Genomic DNA, 7,718 nt, shown 5'->3' on the forward strand with positions numbered 1-7,718 from the left:
CTCTCCCCTGTTACAAGGCTAGTGAGGGTTTTTTTCTTTCTTGGAAGAAAGTTTTGAGCACTGTATTGTTATAATAACTGGAAGAAAGATGTCACTTTGGGAGAGTCATGAAGATCTTCTTGAGTCAAGGGCTGTAGAATAGGGCTTCTCTAAATATAGGTTTATTTGAGCACAAGTCATGAGTGTGCTTATGGGCATATCAGAACGAAAAACTGAAATCAGGCTAATTTCAGAAAAGAATCTGAGGGATAATGATGAGGGATGAGTAATAAGCATCCCATGAAAGACCTTAAATTCTATCCACAGGCGGTTAAAATGTATATGAGAGACACTTGGGAATTTTTGTGGTTCTGGAAATGGAAGACTTTTTCCCCTCTTTTCTCTAATTTGCAGCGTGCGGGCATTTACCAGCAACTTCTCCACACCCGTGAGGAAAAATAACCCATTCAACACAGAACTACCAAATCTGAGATGTTGTGAGAAGTCACTCAGTTTAAGAAGTCACTTCCGCCAGGGAACTCCTATGGTGCTGCTGTTTGTAATCATTTCAGTATTCGTTTTAATCTTTGCAATAGTTTTATACTTTATTAAGTAAAGAACACGAGTCTTTAAATTTTTTCTACAAGTTCTTTGGAGGCTTGCTTTCTCTATTGTCCAAGTGGTTAATGCCCTCATAATTACTAAATGCAGGAGACAATTTTCAATCGTCTTTTTGGCACTGAAGACAGTAAATACCTCCACCTCTGGCTCCTGATTCTCTCCAAGTTCCTCTCATACATTTTTGACTGCTCTTTCTTGTGTTCCTTTGTTTGTTTCAAGTTTGTTATTAGACATTATTTTTTAGGTTTTAGATTCACAACAAAATTAAGCAGAAGGAATGGAGATTTCCCATATACAGCTCTGCCCCCAGCACATTGTAGCCTCCCCCATGGTCAATGTCTCCCACCAGAGTGATACATTTGTTACAACTGATGAACATACACTGACATATCACAGTCACCCAGAGTCCATAGTTTACATTAGGGTTCATTCTTGGTATTGTACATTCTATGGGTTTGGACTATGGACAAAGAAATATTGCTTGACATTTTAGTAATCAAAGAATATTGCCTGCCATCAAGCCATCAACCACTGCAGGTTCCCACAGTGGTGCACCCTGAGAGGAATTCAGGATGGTGAAAAACAGGATACTGGCCCTAGATATCAAAGGAATGATTTTAATGATCTCTGACTCTTGCATCTTCCCTACATAGAAAAGCACTAAACTCATTAACTTGAAATGTCTGTTTTTGTGATTAGCAGTAATCTTTTGACATTCTACTACATGGATTTGTTTGTTTGTTTGTTGTAGCAAAAACTCCTATATATCCTGGTTCCTCCCTTACCTCTTCTGAGCAGTCTCTCAGAGCTTAGCTGAGAGGCTGTATCCCAAGCTTAAGCCCTCAGAAAGTTTGCCGAATAAAACATAATTCTCAGCTTCTAGGTTGTGCTTTTTTTTTTTTTGCAGTTGTCATGGGACTGAGCCCTGAACCTGGGGGGTCTGCATTAATTCTGGGGAGTTAGTGTCAGAATTGAATTGAATTGCAGGACACCCCCTCAGTGTCTAGAAAGTGGGAGAATTGTCTGGTATGAGGGAAGAAAATCCCATGCAAAAAGATCATATACATTAAGTGTATGTGTAGTTTGGTAAGAAACTGCCGAAGCCTCTTCCAAATTGGCTGTACCATTTTGCATTCCCACCAGCAATGAATGAGGGTTCCTTTTGGTCCATAGCCTCACCAGCATTTGACAGTGTTGATGTTGTCAGTGTTCTGGACTTTGCTCATTGTAATAAGTGTGATAGTAGTATCTTGTTGTTTTAATTTGGACTTGATGACATATTATGAGGAGTATCTTTTCATATAGTTGCATGTGTTGACCTAAAACAAATAGACTGCGAGTTATTTCTCCAGCAAAAATGGGTTTACTTGGGATCTGCAGAGAATTGCAATTTGGGGTCTGAATCCATGGTGAGCCAAATGCAAGTCCCTGCACTGCAAGGGAAGGAGAACACTTTTATAGAGGGTAAAAGGAAGTTGGGAGGGCTAAAATAAACAGTAAAATAAACAGAGTCCATGGTTTTTCATTGGTTGAGTCCTTGCCAGGGAAGGAGTCTTTCTTCTTCCTCTTGGGCTCTGCTATTGTCACAAGGCATGAGAGCGTCTCATTCTGGTCCCCCAACTCTATTTAATGCAAGTTTCTGTTTTTGTTTTTAATTAATTTATTTTATCTTTGGCTATGTTGGGTCTTCTTTGCTGCCATGAGGGCTTTCTCTAGTTGTGGCGAGCAGGGGATACTCTTTGTTGCGGTGCACGGGCTTCTCATTGTGGTGGCTTCTCTTGCTGTGGAGCACAGGCTCTAGCTGCACAGGCTTCAGTAGTTGTGGCTCTCGGGTTCTAGAGCGCAGGCTCAGTAGTTGTGGCACACGGACTTAGTTGCTTCACGGCATGTGGGATCTTCCCGGACCAGGGATCAAACCCGTGTCCCCTGCATTGGCAGGCGGATTCTTAACCACTTTGCCACCAGGGAAGCCTGAAGTTTCTGTCAATTAATTTTTTTATGCTTACTATCTCTATATCTTCTTTGGTGAGGTGTCTACTAAGGTCTTTGACCAATTTTTTTTGTTTTTAAGTCTTTATTGAATTTGTTACAATATTGCTTTCATTCTATGTTTTGTTTTTTTGGCCACAAGGCATGTGGGATCTTAGCTCCCCAACCAGGGACCGAACCCTCACCCGCTGCATTGGAAGGTGAAGTCTATAACCACTGGACCGCCAGGGAAGTACCCTGACCAATTTTTAAGATTGGGTTGTTTTCCTATTGTTGAGTTTTAAGAGTTCTTTGTATATTTGGGGTAATAGCTCTTTATCAGATACATTTTTGTGCAAATTTTTTCTCCCAATCTGTGGCTTCTAATTCTCTTGAAATTGTATTTCAAAGAGCAGGAGTTTTTAATTTTAAAAACTTTAATGAAGCCTAGTTTATCAATTCTTTCTTGCTTGAATCACACCTTTGGTATTTTATCTAAAAAGTCACTACCAGGGACTTCCGTAGTAGTCCAGTGCTCCCAATGCAGGGGGCCTGGGTTCGATCTCTGGTCAGAGAACTAGATCCCACACGCTGCAGCTAAGGATCTCGCATGCTGCAACTAAGATCCGGCACATAGTAAACAAAAAAGTCACCAACAAACCCAAGGTCCTCGAGATTTTGTCCTTTGTTATTGAAGGGGAGCAGAATCTGTCACCCCAAAATATGCCTTTTTGGCAGGAGAATTATTTTAGGCTGATACTTTTAAGAAACAGCAAACATAGGAAAAGCCCTGAAAACTGAGTAGAAGTACAAAAGCTCCTTTTGCAGGAGACATTTATATTTCTAAGGGAAATCTCTATTTGTATGGGTATCTCCCTCTCTGTACCTGGAAAAGAAGTGTGATTCTAAATCTCTGGAAGCACTTATTAATGGAGAAGGCAGTGAATTACATCTTCAGAACAACCTTACCCTTGTTTACTGTGCTTTTGCTGGTCACCTCCCATAACTGGCCTGGGTGGGGGGATAGGGGGAGACCGCAACATCCTTTGTCTTTAACTACAGATGGCATCGAAGGTGGTGACTTGGGCCATTTTGGAGAGTTACTCAGTGTTCTTGGATATCTCCCATGAATATAGAAGATATACAAGTTACTAAATGTGTTTGTTTTTCTCCCATTAACCTGTCTTTTCATTACGGAGGGATCTCAGCCAAGAACCTAAAAGGGGAGAGGAAAAATTATTTTTCCTTCCCCACATTGTCTTCTAGGAGTTTTGTAGTTTTGCATTTTATATTTAGGTCTGTGATCCGTTTTGAGTTCATTTTTTGTGAAAAATGTAAGGTCTGTGTCTAGATTCACTTTTATTTTTTAACATGGATCTTCTTCCTACCTCTTATTGGATTTATTTCCTTAGATTTACCTCTAGATGAATATTCACTTCTTTTTCTGATTGATCTCATTCATTCACTCTCATGGCTTCTCTCATCTTCTAGAAAGGTTCTCAAATACCAGTCCATTGAATATTTTCATCAGAGTCAACCAGGGTGCTTATCAGTAATGCAGTCAGCCCTCTGTATCCACAGGTGCTGCATCCTCAGATTCAACCAACCACAGATCAAAAATATTCCAAAAAAAATTCCAGAAAATTCCAAAAAGCAAAATTTGAATTTGATTCGTGCTGGCAACTGTTTACATAGCACTTCCATTGTATTAGGTATTATAAATAATCTAGAGGTGACTTAAAGTATATGGGAGGATTGTGTAGGTTATATGCAAATACTAATGCCATTTTATATAAGTGACTTGAGCATACTCAGATTTTGGTATCCACAGGGAGTCCCAAAACCAATCCCCCTCAGACACCAAGGACGAGACTGTACAGCTTCCCAGGTGCCCCTGAGATTGAAACTTCTGGGACTCAGAATTTTTAACATAATTTTAAGCAGAGAACCATATTTAAGGATCTCTAGGAGATTCCAAAGAGCAATCTTAGCGATCACTGTTCTAGGGGAAGCTGATGATATTTACATATACTTCTTTTTTAAAAAATAAATTTATTTATTTTATTTATTTATTTTTGGCTGTGTTGAGTCTTCGTTGCTGCGTGCGGGCTTTCTCTAGTTGTGGTGAGCGGGGGCTACTCTTCGTTGTGGTACGCAGGCTTCTCATTGCAGTGGCTTCTCTCATTGCAGAGCACAGGCTCTAGGCACACAGGCTTCAGTAGTTGTGGCACACGGGCTTGTGGCTCGTGGGCTCTAGAGCGCAGGCTCGGTAGTGGCGCTCTAGCTTTGTTGCTCTATGGCATGTGGGATCTTCCTGGACCAGGGCTCCAACCCAGGTCCCCTGCACTGGCAGGCGGATTCTTAACTACTCTACCACCAGGGAAGCCCTACATTTATTTCTTTATCAATTCTGAGGGCTTCCTGAATTCTAGCCCAATTTTTCTAATAGTTGCTGGTCATCTCACTAGATAACCCTTAGTCAACTCATCCCAATCCTGTTGGAACTATGTATGCTGCCTATGTTTCATTTTCAGGTAATGATGGTATCTATAACCACATATAGCCACCCAGGCTAGAAATCTCCGTTACTACAACTCCCCCACTTTCTCACTGCTATAGCTGACACAATCATCTAGATAGATGACACAATTCTGTTGTGGAATACCATTGGAATCTACCTGCCTCTTCACTTACTGTGACCATTTACTTCATGCCTCATCTCTTTCTCAGAACACTGCAACGGTTTTCAGACTTGTCTAACATACTGATTCTCTTATCTCTAAACCATTCTCTACATTTCCATATGAATCATCATTCTAAGGCAACAATGTCTTATAGAACTTTCCGGAATGATGGCAATGCTACATATCTGCATTGTCCAGGGGGACAGACACTACTCGATGTGGCTATTGAGAACTTCAAACGTGACAAGTATGACCAGAGAATTGTATTTTAAATTTAATGGAATTCAAATTTATATAGCCACATGAATCTAGAGGCTACCATAATGGACAGAGCAGTTCTACTGTGGATTATTTTATATCCTACCCTAGTGCTTTCAAAAAGCTCTTTACCTACAGGATAAGGTCTAGAGACTATAGTATGACATTGAATGACACTCATAATCCAATCGTCTTTTCAGTTTCTGCCATCTCCCCTGCCCCCATTCCACATGTTCTACTCTAGCACTGTAGAAACTTGCTTTTCCTAAACAAGCTATAATTTTTAGATCTCTCAGCTTTTGAGCCTGCTCTTTGCTCTGCCTAGAATGTCCTTCCCTTACTTCCTTCCTTTCAAAAGTTGCCCCAACTTTCCATGCCGATAAAGAGTGTATGGGAAGATGTGTGTAGGTTATATGTCTTGCGTGCATCCCCAACATAGGAACCTCCCCTTAGCCTTGACCTTTGACCTTGAACAAGCTGTTTAGCATCTCTCCGCCTGGTTATCTCATCTGCAGAGTGGGGATGATAATATTTTCTCTCTAACAGAGTTGTTGGAGGATTAGATATTGCACTATTCAGACTACACTGCTGAGAAAGCACTCAATAAAAAACGTATTATTTTCTGTCCTCCCGTAACACTTATGACGTGGTATTAGAGGCCTTTCCAGATGGGACTCATTCTCTCCTTCCTCAAGACTGTGAGCTCCTTAGCAGCAAAGACTTGATCTTGTTCATCACTGTCCTCCAGCAGCTGCATATTGTAGCTATTTGACAAATGCCTTGACTGGGGGACAGATAGCTGAGTGAATCAATTATTCACATAGGGTGTCAAAGAATTTTTTTAAAAAGTACCCCTTTTTTGTGTGTGTATCTTTAGCAAGGAGCAAAAGAGGCAGATAGTTGGGACAAGAATGAGAAAAGAGGGTGCCAACAACTTTTCTTGTAAAGCATTAAATCTTTCTTGTTACTGCCCAGAAAAACTGGCGTTAAGCCTGTTGTTGAATCTGTATCCTTTCTCCTTGCTTGACTAGAGTATAGCTCTCACATTTTTGCCATTTTGACTTTCCTTTCTGGGTCCTCTGCCCCTCTCCCGCATGGGCATTAAGCTTCCATCACTGTCACCAAGGAAACAGCAGGGATGCTCATTCCTCACAGCTCTGCATATCTGAACTCTGGTTGCCTTTGTCCACTGAGCTAACTAAATTCTTCGTGTGCACACCACTAAATCAACTGTCTTCTACACAGAACTTTAACCATTATTCTACGTTTAAAAAAAAAAAAAGTATAACTATTTCTTCTCTTGGGAATGGTCTTTTTCCAGACCTGTCAGTACTGTTGAATGCAGCGGACATTTTCGGTCTCTAGGAGTAAATATAAAAATTGCCTCTTTAGCCCTTGCACTGTGTGCACTGTAAGTGCGGGTCAATTTTAAAGCACGCAACAGAGCATTCATAATGGGTTTCGCTTTTAAAAGCACTGTAGACCAAAAATAAACCTGACAAAGGGCAGCTGTAGAGTTTTAACATGTGGAAAACTCCACAGGCGGCAGTTATATAACTGGAAAGAAACATGATAAATATTTCACACCGTTAGATGAACTTCTAACTCTGACACGTGAAAAGCAAAGAGCACAAAACACACCTCAACTCTCCAAAGAAGCAGAAAGTTTACACCAAGAAGAGGCCAAGGCGATTGCTAAAATCTGAGTCCTGCCTTCCAGCTCGAGTCTTGATTGCTTTTTTCCCCCCTTCGCCTCCAACGCGGAGCCGGCTAACCCCATCTCCCCGGAGCGCCTCCCCCGCAGGTTGGCGGGTTGGCCAGAAATTTTCCAAAGATCTCCACCCTTAGGCTGAAAACCCCCAAAGAAGTTTTGTGCCAAGGAGGGGAAGAGAGGAGTCGGAGCAAGGCAGGCGCAGTCCCCGCTCCTCCGCGCCCCACCCCCAAGCCCTACGGTCAGCGCCTCCCGCGCCCGGGCTCCTCGCCCTGGGGGACAGCTGGCAGCCCCGCGCCGGACCAGACACAAAGCCGATCATTCCCGGCGGCGCGGGGGCGGGAGCCGCCCGCTCCGCCAGGGCTTCCCTTCCGCCCGTCGCCTCCTCCGGCTCCCTCATTAGGACCCAGCCGACACCTCGTCCGGCTTCCTCCGCCCGCCCCGTCCCAACTTCCCCAAACGCCCCCCCCGAAAAAAAAAGAACTGTCCCGACCCCC

The sequence above is a fragment of the Lipotes vexillifer genome, unplaced genomic scaffold, assembly GCF_000442215.2.
Source record: "Lipotes vexillifer unplaced genomic scaffold, Lipotes_vexillifer_v1.1 scaffold340, whole genome shotgun sequence".
NCBI lineage: Eukaryota > Metazoa > Chordata > Mammalia > Artiodactyla > Lipotidae > Lipotes > Lipotes vexillifer.